A 12364-nucleotide genomic window follows, 5' to 3' on the forward strand; every position below is an offset into this window, starting at 1 on the left:
AAGTTTATCTCTAATAATCTTTTCGAGTATTTTTCCTGCCACTGATGTCAAACTTATGGGCCTGTAGTTTAATGCAACGCTTTTGTCTCCTTTTTTGAAAATCGGTGTTACGTTCGCCATCTTCCAGTCTTCCGGGACCTTGTTTAGTTGAACTGACCGGTTGAATATGGTAGTGAGTGGTTGAAGTATTTGTTGTTTAAGCTCTTTAATAACCGCGGGGACAAACTGTCGGGTCCCGTTGACTTGTTCGTGTCGAGTTTGTCCAAGTACTTTTTTACTTCTTGGTCGCATATTGAGTCAATTTCCAGCGGCGTGATCTCACTCGGCGGGGCAGGGCTCTCGGGAATGGTTTCGATGTCTTCGACTGTGAATACGGATGCGAAGTTACTGTTGAGGATTCTGGCCATCTGTTTACTGTCCTGAGTTACAGATCCAGTCTCGTCTGTCAGGGGACCAATATTGATTTTACTTTTTTTCGATCTTATGTACGTGAAGAATTTCTTGGAGTTAGTTTTGATTTCGCGCGCTATTTGCTTTTCATAGTTGCGTTTGCTACTCCGAATAAGGCTGCGACAAGCTCTGAGGCTGTTGTGGTACTGTTTGCTGGCTTCGGCCGTATCATTCTCTTTCATCAAATTATAATTCCTTTTTTTTAGGTTTACTGCCCTTTTTATTTCTCTGGTCATCCACGGTGGATCTACGGCCCCATTTACTCGCCTGGATTTCGTAGGCACTGTAGCCTTCTCTACTTGCAACAGCTTATCTTTGAAGACGTTCCACGCGTTGTCGATTGTATTGTCGGTGATGCCAAGTTGGTCCCAGGTCGTAGGGGGAAGCAGTGCACGGGCTAAGTTGAAATTTCCTTTTTTGTAATCTGGTATCACTGATGGATTATCTACGAGTTTGTGACATATGTTGATATTAAAACGGATTAAGTGGTGATCGCACCCATTAAGTTTCTCACCAACTGTACAGTCGCGAATGAGGTCGGGGTCGCTTACTAATACCAGATCCAGCAGATTGTTTTCTCTTGTTGGTTGAGTTACAACTTGAGTGAGGAACGAATCTCCACCATTTCTAAAGCCTGTTACCCTCTTGATCTCCAGTCATCAGTCCCAGTCAATGTTAGGGCAATTAAAGTCCCCAATTATAATTGCTTCCTTGCTTTGTGTTAGAGAGTGAATCTCTTCGTAGAGGGCAGTGTCATCGGCTGCCTGTTGTTTCGGAGGCCTGTATACGGTTGCAAGTGTTAGTTTCTTGTTATTTGCGGTTATTTCCACATAGACAGAATCGTATTTCTCTGCGTCCTGTTTGTCTATTTTTATGGCAGGGAGTGTACTTTTTACGTAGCAAACTACTACTCCTCCTTTCTTGTGCTTTCGACTTTTGTGGAAGCTTTCGTAACCAGGGAATGACATTTCGGATTCTAGATGGGTAGAGTTGGCCCAAGTCTCTGTGATGGCTACCACATCTGGTTTCTCTGTTGCAATATACGCCCTAATTTCGTCCTTTTTGGGTATTAAACTACGTGCATTTGTGTACATGATAGAAATGTGGCCGTGACGAGTTGTACCAGTTCGCTTGTCGGAGGCGTGGTTAGTTACACAGTTTCTTGTGAGTCGCACTGACGCTACGGGTTGGTTGATCAAGAGCTGCCTTTGCCCCGTCCTCGCCCGCCGTTTTTTGAAAGGCTTTTCGAAAAGCTTTTCACTGCCTCGTCCAGAAGCCTCCCGAAACGCGCCGATCCAACCTCATTCAGATGTAGTCCAGGTAGAGGTGAGGAGATGAAAAGGAGACAAGAAGGTGTGGTAGAGGTAATGAGATGAAAAGGTGACAGGAAGGTGTGGTAGAGGTGAGGAGATGAAAAGGTGACAAGAAGGTGTGGTAGAGGTGAGGAGATGAAAAGGAGACAAGAAGGTGAGGAGAAGGAGGAGATGAGGGGAAGAAGGTGTGGTAGAGGTGAGGAGATGAAAAGGTGACAAGAAGGTGTGGTAGAGGTGAGGAGATGAAAAGGTGACAAGAAGGTGTGGTAAAGGTGAGGAGATGAAAAGGTGACAAGAAGGTGTGGTTTAGGTGAGGAGATGAAAAGGTGACAAGAAGGTGTGGTAGAGGTGAGGAGATGAAAAGGTGACAAGAAGGTGTGGTAGAGGTGAGGAGATGAAAAGGTGACAAGAAGGTGTGGTAGAGGTGAGGAGATGAAAAGGTGACAAGAAGGTGTGGTAGAGGTGAGGAGATGAAAAGGTGACAAGAAGGTGTGGTAGAGGTGAGGAGATGAAAAGGTGACAATAAGGTGTGGTAGAGGTGAGGAGATGAAAAGGTGACAAGAAGGTGTGGTAAAGGTGAGGAGATGAAAAGGTGACAAGAAGGTGTGGTAGAGGTGAGGAGATGAAAAGGTGACAAGAAGGTGTGGAGAAGGAGGAGATGAGGTGAAGAAGGTGTGGTAGAGGTGAGGAGATGAAAAGGTGACAAGAAGGTGTGGTAGAGGTGAGGAGATGAAAAGGTGACAAGAAGGTGTGATAAAGGTGAGGAGATGAAAAGGAGACAAGAAGGTGTGGAGAAGGAGGAGATGAGGGGAAGAAGGTGTGGTAGAGGTGAGGAGATGAAATGGTGACAAGAAGGTGTGGTAGAGGTGAGGAGATGAAAAGGAGATAAGAAGGTGTGGTAGAGGTGAGGAGATGAAAAGGAGATAAGAAGTTGAGAAGAAGGAGGAGATGAAAAGGAGACAAGAAGGTGTGAAGAAGGAGGAGATGTGGGGAAGAAGGTGTGGTATAGGTGATTAAATGAAAAGGTGACAAGAAGGTGTGGAGAAGGAGCAAATGAGGGGAAGAAGGTGTGGTAGAGGTGATGAGGTGAAAAGGAGACAATAAGGTGTGGTAGAGGTGAGGAGATGAAAAGGTGACAAGAAGGTGTGGTAGAGGTGAGGAGATGAAAAGGTGACAAGAAGGTGTGGTAGAGGTGAGGAGATGAAAAGGTGACAAGAAGGTGTGGTAGAGGTGAGGAGATGAAAAGGTGACAAGAATGTGTGGTAGAGGTGAGGAGATGAAAGGTGACAAGAAGGTATGGAGAAGGAGGAGATGGACATAAGAACATAGGGAAACTGCAAGAGGCCGGGTGGCCTACACAGGGCAGCTCCAGAATCCCCCCCACTACTCACGATGGGTGAGGTGTAGTTACAGGGGTTACAGGTAGAGGCTTGATTATCGTTATGCCGGCGGTACCCAGGCACGCATCCTGCATCCCGTCACCTTACTGCACCCACACCTCACTGCCACCTGTCGTTCTCGTCCATGTAGCTATCCAGTCTACTCTTAAAACAAGCTAGCGTCCCTGCACTAACTATGTGATTGCTGAGTCTATTCCATTCCCCCACCAACCTATTACTAAACTAATGCTTCCCTATATCTCTCCTAAATCTATACTTTTCTAATTTAAATCCATTACTGCGAGTTGTATCCTGTTGGCTAATTCTCAGTACTTTACTTATATCGCCTTTGTGCAAACCCTTGACCCATTTGAATACTTCTATCAGATCTCCCCGCACTCTTCGTCTCTCTAGTGAATGTAAGTTTAGATGTTTCAGCCTATTATGATATGGGAGGTTCCTCAGCCCCTGAATCATCTTGGTCATCCTCCTCTGAGCTGATTCTAGCAAGTTGATGTCCATTCTGTAGTGTGGGCACCCAAACTGGATAGCATAATATAAGTGTGGCCTAACTAACGCTAAATAGAGTTTGAGGATGACCTATGCACTCCTGTTGGTTTCCGTCTTGTTAATAAAGCCTAATACCCTGTTAGCCCTATTCCTAGCACTAATGAGGGGAAGAAGGTGTGGTAGAGGTGAGGAGGTGAGAAGGAGACAAGAAGGTGTGGTAGAGGTGAGGAGATGAAAAGGTGACAAGAAGGTGTGGAGAAGGAGGAGATGAGCGGAAAAAGGTGTGGTGGAGGTGAGGAGATGAAAAGGTGACAAGAAGGTGTGGTAGAGGTGAGGAGATGAAAATGAGACAAGAAGGTGTGGAGAAGGAGGAGATGAGGGGAAGGGGGTGTGGTAGAGGTGAGGAGATGAGAAGGAGACAAGAAGGTGTTGTAGAGGTGAGGAGATGAAAAGGTGACAAGAAGGTGTGGTAGAGGTGAGGAGATGAAAAGGTGACAAGAAGGTGTGGAGATGAAAAGGAGACAAGAAGGTGTGGTAGAAGTGAAGAGATGAAAAGGTGACAAGAAGGTGTGGTAGAGGTGAGGAGATGAAAAGGTGACAAGAAGGTGTGGTAGAGGTGAGGAGATGAAAAGGAGACAAGAAGGTGTGGTAGAGTTGAGGAGATGAAAAGGAGACAAGAAGGTGTGGTAGAGGTGAGAAGATGAAAAGGTGACAAGAAAGTGTGGTAGAGGTGAGGAGATTAAAATGTGACAAGAAGGTGTGGAGAAGGAGGAAATGAGGGGAAGAAGGTGTGGTAGAAGTGGGTAGATGAAAAGGAGACAAGAAGGTGTGGTAGAGGTGAAGAGATGAAAAGGAGACAAGAAGGTGAGGAGAAGGAGGATATGAGGGGAAGAATGTGTGGTAGAGGTGAGGAGATGAAAAGGAGACAAGAAGGTGTGCAGAAGGAGGAGGTGAGGGGAAGGTGTGGTAGAGGTGAGGAGATGAAAAGGAGACAAGAAGGTGTGGTAGAGGTGAGGAGATGAAAAGGAGACAAGAAGGTGAGGAGAAGTAGGAGATGAGGGGAAGAAGGTGTGGTGGAGGTAAGGAGATGAAAAGGAGACAAGAAGGTGTGGTAGAGGTGAGGAGATGAAAAGGTGACAAGAAGGTGTGGTAGAGGTGAGGTGATGAAAAGGTGACAAGAAGGTGTGGTAGAGGTGAGGAGATGAAAAGGAGACAAGAAGGTGTGGTAGAGGTGAGGAGATGAAAAGGTGACAAGAATGTTAGGTGAAGGAGGAGATGAGGGGAAGAAGGTGTGGTAGAGGTGAGGAGATGAAAAGGAGACAAGAAGGTGTGGTAGAGGTGAGGAGATGAAAAGGAGACAAGAAGGTGAGGAGAAGGAGGAGATGAGGGGAAGAAGGTGTGGTAGAGGTGAGGAGATGAAAAGGAGACAAGAAGGTGAGGAGAAGGAGGAGATGAGGGGAAGAAGGTGTGTTAGAGGTGAGGAGATGAAAAGGAGACAAGAAGGTGTGGTAGAGGTGAGGAGGTGAAAAGGAGACAAGAAAGTGCGGTAGAGGTGAGGAGATGAAAGGAGACAAGAAGGTGTGGTAGAGGTGAGGAGATGAAAAGGAGACAAGAAGGTGTGGTAGAGGTGAGGAGATGAAAAGGAGACAAGAAGGTGTGGTAGAGTTGAGGAGATGAAAAGGAGACAAGAAGGTGTGGTAGAGGTGAGGAGATGAAAAGGAGACAAGAAAGTGTGGTAGAGGTGAGGAGATGAAAAGGAGACAAGAAGGTGTGGTAGAGTTGAGGAGATGAAAAGGAGACAAGAAGGTGTGGTAGAGGTGAGAAGATGAAAAGGTGACAAGAAAGTGTGGTAGAGGTGAGGAGATTAAAATGTGACAAGAAGGTGTGGAGAAGGAGGAAATGAGGGGAAGAAGGTGTGGTAGAAGTGGGTAGATGAAAAGGAGACAAGAAGGTGTGGTAGAGGTGAGGAGATGAAAAGGAGACAAGAAGGTGAGGAGAAGGAGGATATGAGGGGAAGAAGGTGTGGTAGAGGTGAGGAGATGAAAAGGAGACAAGAAGGTGTGGAGAAGGAGGAGGTGAGGGGAAGGTGTGGTAGAGGTGAGGAGATGAAAAGGAGACAAGAAGGTGTGGTAGAGGTGAGGAGATGAAAAGGAGACAAGAAGGTGAGGAGAAGGAGGAGATGAGGGGAAGAAGGTGTGGTGGAGGTAAGGAGATGAAAAGGAGACAAGAAGGTGTGGTAGAGGTGAGGAGATGAAAAGGTGACAAGAAGGTGTGGAGAAGGAGGAGGTGAGGGGAAGGTGTGGTAGAGGTGAGGAGATGAAAAGGAGACAAGAAGGTGTGGAGAAGGAGGAGGTGAGGGGAAGGTGTGGTAGAGGTGAGGAGATGAAAAGGAGACAAGAAGGTGTGGTAGAGGTGAGGAGATGGAAAGGTGACAAGAAGGTGTGGTAGAGATGAGGAGATGAAAAGGTTACAAGAAGGTGTGGTAGAGGTGACTAGATGAAAAGGTGACAAGAAGGTGTGGTAGATGTGAGGAGATGGAAAGGTGACAAGAAGGTGTGGTAGAGGTGACTAGATGAAAAGGAGACAAGAAGGTGTGGTAGAGGTGAGGAGATGGAAAGGTGACAAGAAGGTGTGGTAGAGGTTAGGAGATGAAAAGGTTACAAGAAGGTGTGGTAGAGGTGACTAGATGAAAAGGTGACAAGAAGGTGTGGTAGATGTGAGGAGATGAAAATGTGACAGGAAGGTGTGGTAGAGGTGAGGAGGTGAAAAGGTGACAAGAAGGTGTGGTAGAGGTGAGGAGGTGAAAAGGTGACAAGAAGGTGTGGTAGAGGTGAGGAGATGAAAATGTGACAGGAAGGTGTGGTAGAGGTGAGGAGGTGAAAAGGTGACAAGAAGGTGAGGAGAAGGAGGAGATGAGGGAAAGAAGGTGTGGTAGAGGTAGAGGTGCTCATGGTGTAGTGGTTATCACATCTGTCTAACACACAGAAGGTCCCAGGTTCGAGACCTGGTGAGCACATCTTATTTACTTCACGAAAATAATTATTATTATGGGGATTCATTAGGTAACAGTGATCATAAGGAAATTAGATTTAATATTAAATGTGAGGATAGAGTAAGCAGTAACAACACATTAATACCTGACTTCAGGAAGGCAGACTATGAGGGCTTAAGAAAGCAGCTGCAGAAGCTTAGGGGAGTGAGATCAGAAGTAGGTCACGACCCAGGGCAGGGAGGGGCGGTAATCTCTGGTGAGGTCACTCGTTAGGTCAGTAGCTTGGAGGGTGAGTATAATAGTCTGGTCAGGGAGATTAAATTAGGACAGAAACAATTTATACCTCACAGGGAAGTCAGGTCAACAGGTAACTAAACTACCCGCGATGGATGACAGACAGGCTAAAAACTGAAATAGGAAGGAAAATAGGACTATATGTTAGAATTAAAAGGGGGGAAACTCACCTAAGAGATAGTTACAACGATTTAGCTGGAGCAGTAAAGAAAAACCTACGCGTGGTAAAACGTAATTATGAGATTAGAATTGCCAGGGAAGCAAAGACCAATCCAAAGGGCTTCTTTCAGCTATATAAGACCAAGGTTAGGGATAAGATAGGGCCGCTTAAGTCAGGAGAATCACTGATTGACAGTGATGAGGAAATGAGCGAGGCGTTAAATAGATATTTCTTAACTGAATTTACCAAGGAAAGATTAGATGATATACCTCAGGGAGAACAGATCTACAGGGGAGAAGAGGTAGAAGAATTAACCGACATCAACATAAGTATGGGGGCAAGTGATTAGACAGATAGATAGACTTAAAGTCGCTAAGGCGCCAGGGCCAGATGAACTTTTCCCCAGGGTAATAAAGGAATGTGAAACTGAAATAAGTGGGCAGTTAACAGAAGTATTTAGGAAGTCACTAGACACAGGGGTGGTGCCTGTTTCATGGAGGCAGGCACACGTTATTCCAATATTTAAGAAGGGAGACAAATCTTCTTTGGAGAACTATAGGCCGATTAGTTTGACGTCAGTTATAGGTAAAATGATTTGAGTCAATAATAACTGATAGTATTAGGGACCATATAGACAGACATAGTTTAATTCACGACTCACAGCATGGGTTTACTAAAGGAAAGTCGTGCCTCACTAATCTTATATCCTTCTACAATAGAGTATACGAGGCAGCTGACAATGATGAGAGCTATGATGTGGTTTATCCTGATTTTAGTAAGGCCTTCGATAAGGTACCTCACCAGAGACTGTTAAATAAAGTCAGGGCCCATGGGATAAGAGGGAAGGTATTTGATTGGATTAAGGCGTGGATTAGCGACAGGAAACAGAGGGTTACCATTAACGGTAAAAAATCCGTATGAGGTAATGTTACCAGTGGGGTTCCTCAAGGTTCAGTTTTAGGCCCGCTTCTATTCATTATCTACATCAGTGACATAGACAATGGGATAACTAGTGACATAGGTACATTTGTAGATGACACCAAAATAGGACGCACTATTAGGGCAGGGGAGGATGCTAGAGCACTGCAGGAGGATCTCAACAAACTGTCAGCTTGGTCAGAGAAATGGCAGATGAATTTTAACATCACCAAGTGTAGCGTACTTAGTGTAGGAACACGCAACCCATTACACGGGTATAGTTTAGACTCCACAGCGATTGGCAGGTCTAAGTGTGAAAGAGATTTGGGAGTGTTAGTGAACTCTGACCTAAAACTAAGGAAGCAATGTATTAGTGCGAGGACTAGGGCTAACAGGGTATTAGGCTTTATTAACAGGACGGTAACCAACAGGAGTGCAGAGGTCATCCTCAGACTCTATTTAGCGTTAGTTAGGCAACACTTAGATTATGCTGTCCAGTTTTGGTGCCCACACTACAGAATGGACATCAACTTGCTAGAATCAGTTCAGAGGAGGATGACCAAGATGATTCAAGAGCTGAGGAACCTCCCATATCAAAATAGGCTGAAATATCTAAACTTACATTCACTAGAGAGACGAAGAGTGCGGGGAGATCTGATAGAAGTATTCAAATGGGTCAAGGGTTACAACAAAGGCGATATAAGTAAAGTACTGAGATTTAGCCAGCAGGATATTACTCGCAGTAATGGATTTAAATAAGAAAAGTATAGATTTAGGAGAGATATAGGCAAGCATTGGTTTAGTAATAGGGTGGTGGGGGAATGGAATAGCTCAGCAATCACATAGTTAGTGCAGGGACGATAGCTTGTTTTAAGAGTAGACTGGATAGCAACATGGACGAGGACGACAGGTGGCAGTGAGGTGTGGGTGCAGTAAGGTGACGGGGTGCTGGATGAGTGCCTGGGTACCGCCGGTATAACGAGGATGAAGCCTCTACCTGTAACCCCTGTAACGACACCTCACCCATCGTGAGTAGTGGGGGGGATTCTGGAGCTGCCCTGTGTAGACCACCCGGCCTCTTGCAGTTTCCCTATGTTCTTATGTTCTTATGTTCTTATGTGAGGATATGAAAAGGTGACAAGAAGGTGTGGTAGAGGTGAGGAGATGAAAAGGTGACAAGAAGGTGTGGTAGAGGTGAGGAGATGAAAAGGTGACAAGAAGGTGTGGTAGAGGTGAGGAGATGAAAAGGTGACAAGAAGGTGTGGTAGAGGTGAGGAGATGAAAAGGTGACAAGAAGGTGTGGTAGAGGTGAGGAGATGAAAAGGTGACAAGAAGGTGTGGAGGAGGAGGAGATGAGGGGAAGAAGGTGTGGTAGAGGTGAGGAGGTGAAAAGGAGACAAGAAGGTGTGGTAGAGGTGAGGAGATGAAAAGGAGACAAGAAGGTGAGGAGAAGGAGATGAGGGGAAGGTGTGGTGGAGGTGAGGAGATGAAAAGGAGACAAGAAGGTGTGGTAGAGGTGAGGAAATGAAAAGGTGACAAGAAGATGAAGATAGAGACAAGGAAAGGACTCTGAGTAGTAGTCTGCCATCATAAGAACATAAGAACATAAGAACGTAGGAGTCTGCAAGAGGCCGGTAGGCCTGTACGAGGCAGCTCCTTTGAATCTAAGCTCCCGTGTATCTAACCCCACCTAATATTGCTGTCCATGAATTTATCTAATCTATTTTTTAATGTGACAATTGTATTGGCACTCACCACATGAATGCTAAGCCTATTCCACTCATCCACCACCCTGTTTGTAAACCAATTTTTGCCTATGTCCCTGTTTAATCTGAATTTATCCAGTTTAAACCCATTACTTCGTCTCCTACCCGGTTCTCTTACCAACAAAACCTTATGAATGTCTCCCTTATTATTGCCCTTCATCCATTTATAAACCTCGATCATGTCTCCACGCACCCTCCTCCTTTCTAGAGAATGCAAGTTTAACTGTTTGAGTCTTTCCTCGTATGGCAAGTTTCTCAACCCCTGAATCATCTTAGTCATCCTCCTCTGCACTGATTCAAACATTTTGATATCCATTCTATAGTAAGGTGACCAGAACTGAACCGCATAGTCAAGATGAGGTCTAACTCCAACATGTGTGTGTGCCATCTGCCTTGATATCCCTCCCCCATAACCTTGATATCTTGATGAAGGCGCTCGCCATGCTCATCGCTCACGTCTCCAAGAGTAGCAGGAAATCATCGAGATGGCTCTAGAGGAAATGAACCTTTATGCTCATGCTGCAGCCTAAAAGATGAGAGCTATCAAGCAATGTCTCCACCAACCCTTGTAGTTTGCTGCCTTTTTGCTCCCTAAAAATCCCTTCACAACAGCCACCAATAAGTCCCAAGCTCTTTTTCCTACGTCAGTCATCGAGCTCGAGAAGTTTTGGCACTTCATTAACTTTCTCATTTGTGTCCCATCAAAAACACCAGCCTTTATTTTATCATAACTTAGGCCAGGAAATGTTGTATACATATGAATTTGAAACAGTCACCCTCCACATTAAGACCTTCGACAAAGTGCTTCATTAGTCCTAGTTTAATATGAAGGGCTGGGAAGATGATTTTCTCTCTCTCAACAAGGGGTTGGTGCATGATATTCTTCTTCCCAACAGTCAAACTTTCTTTTTTTAACTGGCCAGAGTTTCTGTTCCCAAAGTTTGTCTTTCGCTCGGCTGTCCCATAAACACAGGAAACACGGATATTTTGTATGCCCTCCTTGTTGGCCGAGTAAAAAGTTGACCATTTTCAGATCCACACATATGACCCATTTGTGTTAATCAAACTTGAGTAAGTCTAATACAGTTTTAATGTGTTCAGGATTCTCTTTTAAATGCACAGAGTGACCAGTAGGAGTAATACATATTTTAAACTCTTTTTTGAACTATCCATAATGAGTCTCCATTCATGAGGATCATACTGTAGACTCGTGTAGAGCAACCATCGCTTTTAACAGATACAATATATTTATATATTTGCGTGTGTCTAGATAGATAAATAACTGTCTAAATACATACATAAAATAAATATCAACATATATGATTGCCATACGAGGGAAGACTCAAACAGTTAAACTTGCATTCTCTAGAAAGGCGAAGGGTGCGTGGAGACATGATCGAGGTTTATAAATGGATGAAGGGCTTTAATAAGGGAGACATTCATAAGGTTTTGTTGGTAAGAGAACCGGGTAGGACACGAAGTAACGGGTTTAAACTGGATAAATTCAGATTCAACAGGGACATAGGCAAAAATTGGTTTACTAACAGGGTGGTGGATGAGTGGAATAGGCTTAGCAGTCATGTGGTGAGTGCCAATACAATTGTCACATTCAAAAATAGACTAGATAAATTCATGGACAGCGATATTAGGTGGGGTTAGATACACGGGAGCTTAGGCTCAAAGGAGCTGCCTCGTACAGGCCTACCGGCCTCTTGTAGACTCCTGCGTTCTTATGTTCTTAAGTTCTTATGTGATATCTCTTACAGCTATGGCTGGGGCCAATATGGACCAGCCCATAGATAAAAAAAACTTGACGTGATAGAAAAAAACTATTGTCTTTTTTTAACTCAGTGACACCAAATTACCCAAGAACAGGTCTCAAACTTAGGTCACTAGAAAAAAGTAAAAATTTGTAGGCCAGTGAATTATTAGACACGCATCGCGCCCGCGCGTCCAAACACACACACACACACACACACACACACACACACACACACACACACACACACACACACACACACACTCACGCGCGCGCGCACGCGCACACGCACCAATCACCAATTCATCATACCTTTGAATGCATCCTCACCCTACTCCTTCCCTTCCACGTCGTATTTCTTCCCATTTCTTCTCTTTTCTCTATTTCTCACTCACCTTACTCCCCATCCTCTCTCTACTCCTTCCCTTCCACTCCGTGTTTCTTCCCATTTCTTCTTCTCTTTTCTCTGTTTCTCATTCACCTTACTCCCCATCCTCTCTCTCACATTATCCACCTCCCGTTCATCTCCAGTATTCCTTTCCTTCCTCGTTTCCTCCAAAGTTCCCTCCTGTTTCTACTTCTCGTTCTTCCTTCTCTTGTTCGTTCCCTTTTCTATCTTCCCGCTCCTTCTCCTCCTCCCTCTTCTCTTCTTCCCTTCTCATACAACTTACTCTTTTTCCCTCCCTCTCACATTTTCTACCTCCCGTTCATCTCCATTATTCCTTCCCATTCTCGTTTCTTAATCTCCTTCTCTCCCTCCTAAATTCCCTCCGTTTTCTACTGCTTGTTCTTCCTCCTTTCCTTCTTCAATCCCCTTTCTACC

At 44.8% G+C, this 12364-nt stretch overlaps 1 long non-coding RNA gene and 1 other non-coding gene across 2 annotated transcripts; both read left to right on the plus strand.

The window, feature by feature from the left end:
* The first annotated feature begins 2988 nt into the window (after nt 1-2988).
* On the plus strand, nt 2989-5310 carry LOC126992135 (uncharacterized). The gene is made up of 3 exons (XR_007746242.1): nt 2989-3031; nt 4559-4585; nt 5231-5310. It is a non-coding gene; the product is annotated as an uncharacterized LOC126992135 (long non-coding RNA).
* Nucleotides 5311-6595: 1285 nt separating this feature from the next.
* On the plus strand, nt 6596-6668 carry Trnav-aac (transfer RNA valine (anticodon AAC)). Its single transcript has one exon. It is a non-coding gene; the product is annotated as a tRNA-Val (tRNA).
* The last annotated feature ends 5696 nt before the right edge of the window (nt 6669-12364 follow it).

The sequence above is a fragment of the Eriocheir sinensis genome, unplaced genomic scaffold (assembly GCF_024679095.1).
Source record: "Eriocheir sinensis breed Jianghai 21 unplaced genomic scaffold, ASM2467909v1 Scaffold404, whole genome shotgun sequence".
Lineage (NCBI taxonomy): Eukaryota > Metazoa > Arthropoda > Malacostraca > Decapoda > Varunidae > Eriocheir > Eriocheir sinensis.